This window comes from Peromyscus leucopus, chromosome 20 (assembly GCF_004664715.2).
Source record: "Peromyscus leucopus breed LL Stock chromosome 20, UCI_PerLeu_2.1, whole genome shotgun sequence".
Lineage (NCBI taxonomy): Eukaryota > Metazoa > Chordata > Mammalia > Rodentia > Cricetidae > Peromyscus > Peromyscus leucopus.
Window position 1 is genome coordinate 40,154,457 of NC_051080.1, and position 14,269 is coordinate 40,168,725.

The following is a 14,269-nucleotide window of genomic DNA, read 5'->3' on the forward strand; positions in this document are numbered from 1 at the left end:
TGTGATCAGGATTAAAGATGTGTGCCACCACCGCCTGGCTTCTGCTATGACTTGCTATTAGCTCTGACCCCCAGGAAACTTTATTTATTAACATACAAATAAAATCACATTTCAGTACAAATAAAATATCACCATATTTCCCACTTTCTATTTTAATAAAAAGAAAAAAGGAAAAAAGTTATAGCTAATATAAGAAAAACTATATACAAAAGTACAATAACTATATACCATATATACAAGTAATAAATACCTAAACAATGGCCTGGCTAGCTCAGTCAGTAGAGCATGAGACTTTTAATCTCAGGGTTGTGGGTTCGTGCCCCACATTGGGCACCATTTGTAGCTAGAGTTTTCCTGCCTGGCCGACAGTCAGGACAAATCTCTCTCACCTGCCAGGCCTACAGCTGCTCAAACCCAACCAAGTAAACACATAGAGACTTACATTGTTTACAAACTGTATGGCCATGGCAGGCTTCTTGCTATCTAGTTCTTATATCTTAAATCAACCCATTTCTATTAGTCTATAAGTTGCCATGTTGCTCGTGGCTTACCGGTACCTTACATCTCACTTCTCATCGTGGCAGATGGCAGCATCTCTCTGCCTCAGCCTTCCACCTCCCAGCATTCTCCTCCCCGCTTGTCCCGCCTGTACTTCCTGCCTGGCTACTGGCCAATCAGTGTTTTATTTATTAACCAATCAGAGCAACACATTTAACATACAGAACACCCCACAGCAATTTCTTCCTTTACCCATCATGGAGATATGCTTTTCATCAAGCATACTCTGGCTTAGGCTGGAATCTATCATGAAGAAAGTTGCCCATCTTTGATTCTCAGCCTCTGGCAGGAGGGGGTACTGAGCTTAACTCAGCTTTAGCCCAGGTTCCTATTGAGGTTACAACCATCCATAGAGATCTCCATAGCTACCATACATCCCAATCTAGGAGTAGAGGATGATAGAGATGGCATATCTTTTTTTGAATGAGTATTAAGATGTCTATAACAGCTTAGTTGTGGCAAGATCATTTTAAATCAATAACTCTTAATGCAAACCATATCAGATAAATTACATCAAACTTAAAGTTTCCCTTAGCTTTTACCAAACTCTGGTTCATTAACATCACCATAATTCTACTATAAAACTTACTATACATATTTACAACTAGCATGACTATTTACTATATGTATTTACACCTAGCATGGCTATTTACTGTATGTTTTTACACTTCTTACAAAACTTATCACTTTATATATTTACACTATGTGTAAGCTTCCATTCAACATTTAGATTCACATTCAACACTTACACTTTTCACAAACTCACATACAATATATACTTATTTATACTTCTTACAAACTTACATTCTTTGTTGTTGTTTTGTTTGGTTTGGTTTTTTGGTTGGTTTGTTTGTTTGTTTGTTTGTTTGTTTGTTTTTGAGACAAGGTTTTTCTGTGTAGTTTTGGTTCCTGTCCTGGATCTTGCTCTGTAGACCAGGTTGGCCTCAAACTCACAAAGATTCACCTGGCTCTTCCTCCCGAGTGCTGGGATTAAAAGTGTGCAGCACTGCCACCTGGCTATATTCTTAAGGAGACTCTGTAGGTCTGCCTTAGCAAATATCTAGAAGAGATTTCTTAACTATTTTCCAAGCTTATAGAAAACATTTCTTAACTAACATCTAGAAAATATTTCTTAACATTTAGAAGAGATTTCTTAGAAGAACCATTTACCAAACTTATATTCAAGTGGAAACTATTAGCAAACATCTAGAAAGAATCTCTTTACAGAACTAACCCCTCAAACATCGAGAAGAAATTTTACATTTTCTTCCAACTAGACAGAGAGTAATTTTCTTTGCACTTCATTTAGAAAGTAGAAATAGTACTGCTTCTAAACAGTACTTTATGCACTCCAGGTCTTTTATTAAAAACTCTATTAAGAGATATCTCAGTTTATAGTAAGATTAAGTTTTCTAGCTTTGCTTTAAAAAGAAACTTCACTTCCAGCTGGAAAAAAGTTTTTTTAGGCAGTACCACCATTTTGAACTGAAAACTACATTTCCCAGACTGTCTTTCTCTATATTGTCCCACTGTTATAAATGACCTTCTGGTCATTATAATTCCTTTTGAGTATACCAATTCTATTTCCCTTTACACAGCTAAAGTCAAGTTTCTGCTTTTATCACAGGAGGTTTGAGTCAAGCTTTTTGCTTTTTCACCATGGAAGTTCAGGAGATGTCTGTTCTCCCTGAGCTAGCAATGTTAGGTGTTTTTCTTCCCTGACACTGTTCCTAGGTGGGTCAGACCTGCCTGTGTGCACTCAGACTGGTGCTTTAGTACCAGAAGCTAAAAACTCCTCAGGGCTTACTCACTCCTGTGCTTTACCAGGTTAGTGAGGGAAAGTGAAAGCACTTGAAACAAAGCCTTTTCAGAAAGGTCTTTTCCCTGGAAGAAAAGAGAGCTTTTTCAGAGAGATTTTTTCAACAGCTCAGGCCCTGACTTCCTCCTTGCCAGTAGACCTTACCCACCAGGGAGGAATCTGATTTGCTTAGCTCTCTGGAGCTCTCTGCCTGCACTTTCCCAAGTATTTACGGCTAGGTTTTAGCTGCAGGGGGGATTTCTGGCTGCTAGTAGAGAGAATTTGTCTAGTTCCAAGAGATCTTTTGTTTTTTCTTAGAGCAAATCTCAGGTGATTTCCCATACTAATAGAAATTGTCTCCAGGTGAGTTAAATTTTTGATCTTACAGAAAGAGAAGCTGAGAAAGAAAGTTCTGAAAACCTTTTTAGTTTTTTAGAGAGAGATTAAGTTTTTCCCAAAAAGCTTTCAGTTTTTGAGAAAACTGAGAGGTTTTGTCTCTCCTGCATATGCCTCAGGGAAAATTTCTTTCCCATGCCACTTGGACTTAGCATTTTTGCTGTCCCCAGGCCAAAAAAACTTCTATAGGAATCATTTTCTCCCCATTTTTTTCTCTGAATTTTCTCAGTTTGTGTTCATCACCCCATAGTTAGAAAGTTGAGGACATAGTTCCTCCATCTTGTTGCTTATCTTATTCTAAGTTTTCTTTATGCTATATTCCTACATTCTACTTTAAATTTTTTCTACAGTATATTACTATACTCTACCTTCCTTCATTTTTATAGGTAGAAGTTAAGAGAGAGAGAGAGAGAGAGAGAGAGAGAGAGAGAGAGAGAGAGAGAGAGAGAGAGAGATCTATGCTGCAGCTTTGCCTTTCAACTTCAGCATTTCACCACCTAACTTCACACCTGAAAATAAAATACCATCACCTTCATTTTTCAACTTCTATTCAGCATGCCTCACACTCAGGATGCCCCCTTTCTCCTTTTGCCAAGTCTCTGGGTCCTGTCCAGTGGTGCCATTGGTGGGGAGCCAGCTCCCACATTTATTTACCCCAGGGACTCTTGAGGAGTGAGAGATACAAGATTTAAATGGAAATATAGAGGGGAGATACAGACAGAATCACAGGATAGCTTCAGCAGGGCCTGGGTCAAAACCCACCGGCCCCTTCGGTCTCTACTAAAGGGCTTTTAAAGGAATGCCAAGATGTGGAGTAAAAGACCTCCCCCAGTAGAGCCAAGTGTAGACCATCTCAAACACCGGGTGACCATGCACATGGTCAAGTCATTCCCTAATGCAGCCGTGCTATGTAAAGCAAGCTCAGATCTCACTAAAAAACCTTTGTAGGCTCCCACATGGTGGTTTATCAGAAAATTGGGAATCAACCTACCTCAACATCCAGAAATACACTATTGGGAATATACCCAAAAGATGCTCAATCATACCACAAGATCACTTGCTCAACCATGTTCATAGTGGCATTATTTATAATAGCCAGAAACTGAAAACAACCTAGATTTCTCTCAACCAAAGAATGGATAAGAAAAATGTATATTTATGCAACCAAGTCTTACTCAGTCAGAAAAAAAAGACATCATTAAATTTCTACGCAAATGAATGAAACTAGCAAAAACAAAAAAACAAAAAAACATCCTGAGTGAGGTAACCCAGACCCACAAAGACACAGTATGTACTCACTCTTAAATTGATATTAGATACAAAGCAAAGGATAGCCAAGCTACAACCCACAACTCCAGAGAAACCAGGTAAAAAGGAGGACCCTAAGAGGGACATGCATGGAGAGCCCTAGGAAGGAAAAATAGTTAAGATCTCCTGGATAAACTGGGAGTGGGGTGGAAGAGAGGGGATGGGCAATGGGAAAATGAGGGATTGAGATGGCCAAGTTGGGGGAGAAATGAAATGAAGGAAATATCTTGGTAGAGAGAACAACAATGGGGTTAGGGAGACACCTGGTGCTAGGGAAATTCCCAGGAATCCACAAGGATGTCACCAGCTAAGACTCCTAGCAATAGTGAAGAGGGTGCCTGAACTGACTTTCCCCTATATTCAGATGAGTGACTACTCTAATTATCATCATAGAACCTATGTCCAGTAACAGATGAAAGCAGATGCAGTGATCCACAACTGGGCTGAGCTCCTATACTTCAGTTGAAGCTGGGAAGAGGGATCATATGAGCAAAGGAGGTTAAGATCAAGATGGAGAAAGCCACAGCCAGCTGATTCAAGCTAGTGGGATCTCATAGACTCTGGACTCTCACAGCTGGAGAGCCTGAATGGGATTGAACTAGGTCCTCTGAATGTGGGTGTCAGTTATGTGGCTTAATCTGTTTGGTGAGCCCCCAGTAGTGCCGCTGGAGACCTGGGTGCATGAATTGTTCTTTGGAACCTAATCCTTAGGGTGGGATGGATATCTTGCTCAGCCTTGATGGGGGGGTGGGGGGGGACTTGATCCTGTCTCAACTAGGTATGCCAGACTTTGTTAACTCCCCAAAAGAGGCCTTACCCCCTTTGAGGAGATGGGAATGGGATGGGGGAGGTGGGGAGTGGCAGAAGGGGAGGAATAGGGAAATGGGATTGGTATGTAAAATAAAACAAATTCAATTTAAAAAAAAAAAAAAGGAAATCTTGATGCTATATGGAGTAAAAGGAGAAGTGATCTCAGGGCTAGACTCCACCCAGCTATGCTTCCAATTTGTGAAAAGGAATTAAAGAAAAGCTGAAGCCGGGCGGTGGTGGCACACGCCTTTAATCCCAGCACTCGGGAGGCAGAGGCAGGCGAATCTCTGTGAGTTCGAGGCCAGCCTGGGCTACCAAGTGAGTTCCAGGAAAGGCGCAAAGCTACACAGAGAAACCCTGTCTCGAAAAACCAAAAAAAAAAAAAAAAAGAAAAGCTGAGTCAGTGAAGGAAAACATCAACAACAGAAAGCTGATGCAAATATAATTGAATAAGAAGGCAAAGTTTTAGACCCATCAATAAGCAGAACATGGCAGCTTCAGCCATGTGGTTCTGGCTTCAAAGTCAAAGATACAAGAAAGGGGTTATGGAATCCTCCTCTGCAACTAAGAAAAGCTGCTGAGGCCATGCATGTTGCAGAGGTGTCCCTGAATAGAGGCCCATAGAGGCCATTGAGTGACACTATGAAGGTGAAGCCTGTATTGTGTTAGAAACCCCAGGATATCAGAGATACCAGAGTCATGGGATACCTGCCAAAGAAAGCTGCTAACAGAGTGGAACAAACCCAAGACAGAGAAGTATGTTGCACCCAACAAAGCTGTACTTTAACATCGGACATGGAGATGAAGAATTTGGAAGATACTGGCTTTTGTTCTTGCTTTGGTCCAGTATTTCTTCACTGTGCTCACTTTCCTCCCTTTTGGAAAAGTAAGGTTTATCCTGTGCCATTATATTGGAAGTATGTGATCTGTTTTTTATTTTTATTTTACAGGGATTTATAGTTTATAGATTGCCATGACTCTGAGAAGAGACTTTGGACTTTAACACAGCTTTGAGACTGTGAAAGATTATGAGAATTTTTGAAGTTGCACTGAATGCATTTTTGCATTATGATATGACTACAAGCCAGGGAGCAGAATGTGGTAGTTTGAATAAGAATGGCCCACATAGATTTATATATTTGAATTCTTAGTCATCAGGGATTGGCACTACTTGAAAAGGATTAGGAAGTGTGGCCTTGTTGGAAGAACTGTGTCCCTGATGGTGGGTCATGAGGTTTAAAGAGTCCATGCTAGGTCTAGTGTCTCTCTCCTCTCTCCCTGCCTATCAATCAGGATTAAAACTCTCAGCTACTTCTCCAGCACCATGTCTGACTGCAGGCCACCATAATTCCCACATGATGATAATAGACTAATCTCTGAAACTATAAGCAAGCCCACAATTAAATAATTTCTTTGATATAAAAAAGGGAAAACTCTTGATTTGTGCAAGACAATTCTGTATTCTGCTATATTGCTGAATTAGCTTATTGTTTCTAAAAATTTCCTGTGAAATTTTTGGGATACTTCATGGTATCTTCAAATAGGAATACTTTGACTTATTTCTATATTCATATTCCTTTCATTTCCTTCTTTTGCCTTATTCCTCCAGTCAGTATTTAGACCTTGCATTATGAATTAATTAGTGGGTATAATAACCATTCATGTCCCATTTCTGACTTCATCTGGATTGCTTCAAGCTTCTCTCGGCTTAGTATAAAGTTGGCTGCATTTCTCATATACAATATTATTATGTTGAGGTTTTTTCCTATATCTGTACATTGCCTGGGGGCATTTATCATTAAGCCATGTTGGATGTTCTCAAAGACTTTTCCTTCATCTATTGAAATGATGATGTGATTTTTGTCTTTTGGTTATGTGGTTTATTACATTTATTGACTTGCTTAAATTGAAATATCCTTGCATTTCATGGATTAAGTCTACTTAATGTTTACTTGGCCATGGCAGGAAATCTTTTTGATGCTTATCAGTATACTATTTATATTTATATTTAGGAATTAGACTCTAGGGCTTGGCAGGATGTAAGGTAATATGGAGAGCAACATAATTCTATTTTAATTTCAAATATATAACATTTCAAAGCAAATACAAAATAAAGGCCTTGTCTGGTAAAATACAATAAAAACATGTATCATCCATTAGAATAAAGTTGGATTTTTTCCAGAGATGTGGAAATTCTTCACCATATGACACTCAAAAATGTAGTAAATACAAATAGATATAAAATGAAGAGTGACATGATTCTTTCATTATCTGTAAAAGACCTTTGACAATATCAAATATATGAGGATGACAAATATCTTGAGAAGTACAGTACCTGAGGGAACATAACACACCATAACAATGGCTATATCACCCTACAAGGAAAAACCTCTAAACAATCTCATTAAAATCAGGAATGAAACAGGGCTGTCCACTCTTTTCCATTATAGCGCTTAAAACACTAACTAAGGAGAAATAATGAAATTAGAGGGCGAATAGCAAAAGAAACTGATTCATGAGATCCCAAGCCTGCTGAAATTACAAGTGTCAACCACTGTACATGCATCATCAGTCCTGAGTTACAGTAAAGAACCTACCTACATAGTATATTCTTGCACTGTGAATGTTGAGTTACTGGTTTGAATTCCACATAGTATGCTCACAATGAATGCAGTGGTATTGGGATAAACATCCCACAGTACATGCACCATGAGTGTAGGATGATAGGTATGAGCCTTTCACAGCACATGTACCATGACTGCTAGAATTACAGGTGTCAGTCAACAACTGTCCATATACCACAGGTTCTGTGTTACAGCAAATAGCCACTATAGTACATCCACTATGAATGCTCAGTTTAGGCATGAACCTCCCACATTACATGCACAGTGAGTGCTGGGTTACTGATTTCAATCTCACATTCACAAAAAGTGCTGTGTTATAGGGACAAACCTCCTAAAATATATGGACCATGAGTTCTAGGATACAGGTGTGAGCCTCCCTCACTAAAGGCACCATGACTGCTTGGTTACAGACATGAGTGTCTCAGAGCACATGCATATACAGGTATACAGATGTCATCTACCCAGAGTCCATGCACTATAAGGGCTAAGTCCCAGGACTAAGCACACCATAGTAAATGTATCATGAATGCAGCCATGAGCCTCCCACAGTATGTAACATGAGCACTAGGATTTCACATTTCAGCCTCCCGCAGTACATGTATGATGAGTGCTGATAAAAACATATCACCCTCTGACAATATATGTATAATGAGTAATGACTGGAGCCTCCCACAGAACATGCACTATGAGTTCTAGGTTACAGGTTTGTCCTTTACAGTGTATGCACTGTGAGTTATTAAATATGTGTATATTAAATATGTGTATCTATGGGTGGTGATGGTGCATTCCTTTAATCCCAGAACTTGGGAGGCAGAGCCAGGCGGATCTCTGTGAGTTTGAGGCCAGCCTGGTCTACAGAGCGAGATCCAAGACAGGCACCAAAACTATACAGAGAAACCCTGTCTTGAAAAAAAATATATGTGTATCTCCATGTACATGTACCATGAGTGCTGGGTTACAGCATGAGCCTCCCATAGTACATGCATTACAAGTGCTGTACTATGGGCCTGAGCCTCTAGGAAAACATTCAGAGAGTGCTGGGTTACAGACATGAATTCACTATAGTATATGTATCACAAATGTTTCATTATAGGCATGAATCCCCATGAAACCTGATTGCTTGGCAATAGGTGTGAATGACCCACAGTAAATGCACCATGAGTACTGAGTTATATGGGTAAGCTTCTCACAATGTATGCACCATGAGTGTAAGGATTACAGGTGTTACCCTGCCACAGTATATGCATGGTGAATATTGCATTATAGCCAACAGCCAACCATAGTAAAGGCACTATAGATGCTGGGTTGTAGACATGAGCCTCCCACAGTACATGCACTATAATTGATGGCTTACTGTTTTGAGTCTCACACAGTACATACAGAATGAGTGCTATGTTATAGGCATGAGTCTCCCACAGTACATGTACCATCAGTGATGGGCTGTTGCTGTGATTATCCCACAGTATATAAATGCTATGGGCTGCAGGAATATAAGAACTCAGCTGGTTATGGCAAAGCCACCACCTAAAGGGGTCCAGAAATTACTTCAGAGGAAGCCAAACCTCAGGGATTATTTGGTGCTATTTGGCTTTTTATGTATCAGCTGTCTTCTGCTATGAATATCATGTGTGCCTTCATAGTTTTCCCAATTGGTTTTTTTCCCTAAGAACTGCTAACAGTGTAGACTGATCACTCTTTGGACATATACATTTGAGGTATTTGGAGAACAGCCTCAAGAAAGGCTTCCTTCCCTCAGGCCCATCTGTTTCTCCCTTTTTAGCAATGGAATCAGATATCTCCCTTAGCTATATCCAAGGACAAACAGAAATAACAGTCCAGACCACCACATGCTAGTCTCCTGAATTAAGGTAAATTCCACACAGAGACACCGCCTAGGATCAGGTAGACCTTAAGTACATACCTTCATACAAATTAAGCTCAGACCCTCCTTTCTTATACAGTTAGTGGTATTTATACTAACGTTATAGACTTCTAACTTTTTACCTAACCACTTTTAGCAATGTAGATTGACTACATAAATTTCCTTTTTGATATATTAACTGATCTTAGCTCTCAGTTGACCTCCTCCTATAACCACTCTCTTCTGGTGTTGAAAAAGAAAGCCTGACAGCCACTGCCCGAGGAAAATTCTTACCTGCCTTTATGACCCTGTAATTCAAGTCTGGTGACCTAGTGGGAGGGGGAGAGTTGTTTTTGTTTTGTTTTTGTTGTTGTTGTTGTTTTGGTTTTTCGAGACAGGGTTTCTCTGTGTAGCTTTGGCGCCTTTCCTGGAACTCACTCTGTAGCCCAAGCTGGCCTTGAATTCATAGAGATCCACCTGGCTCTGCCTCCCAAGTGCTGGGATTAAAGGTGTGCACCACCACCGCCTGGTTATTGCTTGGTTTTATAATGGTAAACCTCAGAGACTGAGAAGAAAAATAAATCTATGGACTAAGAGCTCAGTGTGCTGAGATTCTTTTCTCAAAAATAATTGGTGTCATTTGTAGCTTTTCTTCTGGGCCCCTGGGAAGAAGGTTATTAAGGCCAGTCCTTAATAATTTTCAAGACATAAACAAAGAGTGCTGGGATAAAGTCAAGAGTCCTCCTCAGTATATGCACAATGAGTCCTGTGTTACAGATGTACATCATGAGTGCTGGGTTACAGGCATGAGATTCCCCTTGTACATGCGTCATGAATGCTCAGATACAGCAGTGAGCCTTCCACTAGTGTGCACCTAGAGTATTGGTTACAGGACTGAGCATCCCAGAGTTCATTAACTACAAATCTTGAATTATAAACATGAAGTGCCAATTAGTACATGCTTGCTGAGTACTTTATTATAAGTATGAGCATCATGGAGTAAGTGCAACATGAGTGCTGAGTTGTAGGCATGAGACTCTCACAGTACATGTATCATGAGTGCTAATATGACAGGTATCAGCCTACCAGTCTGTGATCCATGACTGATATTATATTTAAAGACTGGAGTTAAATGAGTAGCAAAGAGCTGAGAATCCAAGTTTGGTTTATAGCACCCAGGCCAGACACTGCTCATAACTGCCTGAAATTCCAGCTCTGGAACCAAGCATGTGCATTATATACAAATATACATGCAAGTAAAACACAAATACTTTTCAAAATAAATTATCTCCATGTACATGGTATTTTTCAAATATTAAAAAAGGAATATATTTTTATGTGCATGGATGTTTACCTTACATGTATGTTTGTGTACCACATGCATGCCTAACACCAGCAGAGGACAGAAGAGGGTGTCAGATTCCTAAGAACTGAAGATACAGAAAGTTGTAAGTAGTAAGTTGTTTTGTGGGTGCTGCAAGCTAAATGCATGCTCTCTGGAAGAGTAGCCAGTGTTCTTAACCACTTGGATTTTGAGAAAGTTTTAAGTATTTTAAATAATTTAAAAAAAAAACAGTTTTATTAAAAAATCTGAATGAACATAGCTGAGCAAGTCTCTTGGTATGATTGAGCATTTGCTCAGCTATGTTCATATAGATTTTTAATAGCAAAACTGGAAACAACCTAGATGCCTTCAACTGAAGAATGATAAAAATTGTGCAATATAACAATGGAATACTACTCAGCAGAGAAAAACAATGACATCATACGGTTTGCAGACAAATGGATGGATCTAGAAAAAATCATCCTGAGTGAGGTGACCCAGACTCAGAAAGACAAATATGGTATGTACCCACTCATAGGAAGATACTAGATGTGGAACAAGGATGACTGAACTGCTACTCACATCACCAGTGAGGCTACCTGGAAAACGGGACCCCAAAAAAGACATGGAGAAATGGATGAGATCTACATGAACAGCCTGGTCATGAGTGGGAACAATGAAGAGCGACGGTCGAGGGAAAGAGAGTGGGAGATCCTAGCTGGATCAAGAAAAGAGAGGGAGAACAACGAATAGGAGACCATGGTAAATGAAGACCACATGAGAAGGGGAGGAAGCAGAGAGCTTGGGAGGCCCACGGAGATCCACAAAGATACCGCCAGAAAAGACTGCTGGCAATGGTTGAGAGACGGCAGGAACTGACCTACTCTGGTGATGGGATGGCCAGACACCCTGTTAGTTGTGCCATAAACCCCATCCAAGGAAGGTCTGAGGAATCTGGATGCAGACATCCATGGCTGGGCCCTGGTGGAGCACTGGGAGTCTAATTAGTGAGAAAGAAGAGGGTTTATATGAGCGAGAATTGTTGAAGCCAGGGTTGGATAAAGCACAGGGACAAATAGCCAAACGAATGGAAGCACAGGATCTATGAACCAAAGGCTGAGGGGCCCCCAACTGCATCAGGCCTCCTGAACGGGTGAGACAGTCATTTGGCTTGATCTGTTTGGGAGGCAGCCGTGTGTTGGTGCCGGGTCCTGGGCTTGTTGCATGAGTTGGCTGTTTGAATCCTGGGACATATGCAGGGACACTTGGCTCGGTCTGGGAGGGGGGGACTGGTCCTGGCTGGACTGAGTCTACCAGGTCGATCCCGGTCCTCAGGGGAGACCTTGATCTGGAGGAGGTGGGAATGGGAGGTGGGATGGGGGGAGGGGGAGGGGGGCGAGAGTAGGAGAACAGGGGAATCTGTGGCTATTATGTTGAACTAAATGATGTTGTAAAATAAATTTACTTAAAATTAAAAAAAAAAAAATGACAAAAAAAAAAAAAAAACACCAGCCTCCAGTTGTTATAGCTGCCAATGGCAGCAGCTTGTCTGACACTGAGCAATCTGTTCTTTTGGTTCACTTGGAATGTGTGCTTTCCCACAACCACTTCTAGGCTGATGCAAACTCCCATGAGCCTTCCAAGTCTAAACATTTTAAAGTGTCAGTTTCCTTTGATAATTAGCTAGTATTGGAGACATGTGATTAAGAAAATTCTTCAGTCTCTGTAGAAGCCAGATAATATAGTATGTAAAGCATGTGTCAAAAAATAAAATAAAGCAAATACACAGCCTTGGAAGTCTGGCATCATTGCCTTAGTAAAAATGGGATAAAATCAACCAAGAGATCAGTATCACCAAGAAGGTTGGATGTCACCATTTTGGTTTATTCCATATAGTTACAGTAACCAAGAACTTACATTGCATTCAATTTTTTTCTTTTTTTCTTTCTTTCTTTCTTTATAATGAAACCATTAGGAAAGATGGTGGCCAAGTCACAGAGCTGCTTCTTTTGTGATGATGTCACACCCAAGATGGTAGCAAACAACATAGTGGCCTTTTGGTCAAAGACAGCCCAGCTCCCTGCTAAGGTGAGCCTCTGTCACAGGCACTATCCTTATAGGAGCCAGATGTCTCACAAGTTAAATGTACACTATTACACCCTTTTCTTTAAAACACCATTTAGTTAGGTTATTACAGTAACTTTAGTTATATTAGCATGGTACTCATGGACTGTGACATCTTGAATAATCTAGAAACCAAATATCTTTAACAGCACAGAATATACATTCCCTTTATAAGAAAGAGAACAGTAGTGGCTCACGCCTTTAACCCCAGCACTTGGGAGGCAGAGGAAGGTGGATCTCTGTGAGTTCGAGGCCAGCCTGGCCTACAGAGTGAGATCCAGGACAGGCACCAAAACAACACAGAGGAACCCTGTCTCAAAAAAAAAAAAAAAAAACAAAAAAAAAAAACCTAAATAAATAAATAAATAAATAAATAAATAAATAAATAAATAAGAGAACAGGGGATGTAATGCCTATGTGTGAATCCCCCAACAAGACCACCAAGGAGCCAACTTCCAATGCAAAAACAATAGGTTTCACTTATTCCAGCCTAGACAGGAACCTCCCCAACACCATGTTACAGCGGGTGAAAGAGGGAAGGTCCCAAGCACTCACTTTAAGAGTTTTATATAGGAAAGGTTACGTACAGAGGGTTACAAATCTTGGGATTGGACGAGTGGGCTAGAGGTGAGGTAGTTCTTTGAAGTTACTGGCTGAACTATAAGCATGAGGTTACTAATGGCTAACAGGATTCAGGCTATCTACAGAGACATAATTTTTTTTACTCCCTATGTTCTGCTTTTGCTGAACCCATGATATATACATTCAGATTTATTGTTCCAGTCCTGTTCTCCCATGAGTTCAACTTCTGGTCAGTTGAGTCCGTTACTCCCAATATCTTGTTTTGCCAAGTCCACAATATGTAGATTTATTGTTCCAGCCTTATCTTCCCATGAGTTCAACTTCTCGTCAGTTCTAAAACTACTGGTTTAGCAAATACCTTTAGAGTAGGTGGGGGCAGAGAGCATCTCTCAAGAGGGCTAGTGATCTTTCCCTTTCAGGGGCAATTAGGAAAGACTGAAACAAAGCAAAACTGAAACTCAGAAGAGCATACACCAAATCCTGAAGCTCTGTTTCAAACATCAGGGGGTTCAGTTTCAAAAGGCTTAGATTAGGTGTTCTATCCCTGAAATTTACCAAATACCCCTCTTAGGCAATTCCACTCCTTATATAAAGCTCTCCATAGCAAGTATCTCATAACTTCAGTATCTCAACATCTTTTGGTGTAAGAATGCAACCCTGTCTTCATCCCTACACCTTACTTAGTGCAATGAGCTCTCACTGGTGTTGACTCTGGCAGGTATGGATGACTGCAACATGCTGAACTGAAACCACAAAGGAAGAATTCCTGACCTTTTTTTTTTTTTTTTTCCATCACAGGCAATTTATTTTGTTCTATTCATTCACAGTTAATACAGAAAATACTTGGAAACATTTCCATATAATGTTTGACACAGAAATCATCA

The 14,269-nt window shown here is 40.2% G+C and overlaps 1 non-coding gene across 1 annotated transcript; it reads left to right on the plus strand.

Annotated features, from left to right (window-relative positions):
- The first annotated feature begins 260 nt into the window (after nucleotides 1-260).
- Trnak-uuu lies at nucleotides 261-333 on the plus strand. The gene has a single exon. It is a non-coding gene; the product is annotated as a tRNA-Lys (tRNA).
- Nucleotides 334-14,269: the final 13,936 nt, after the last annotated feature.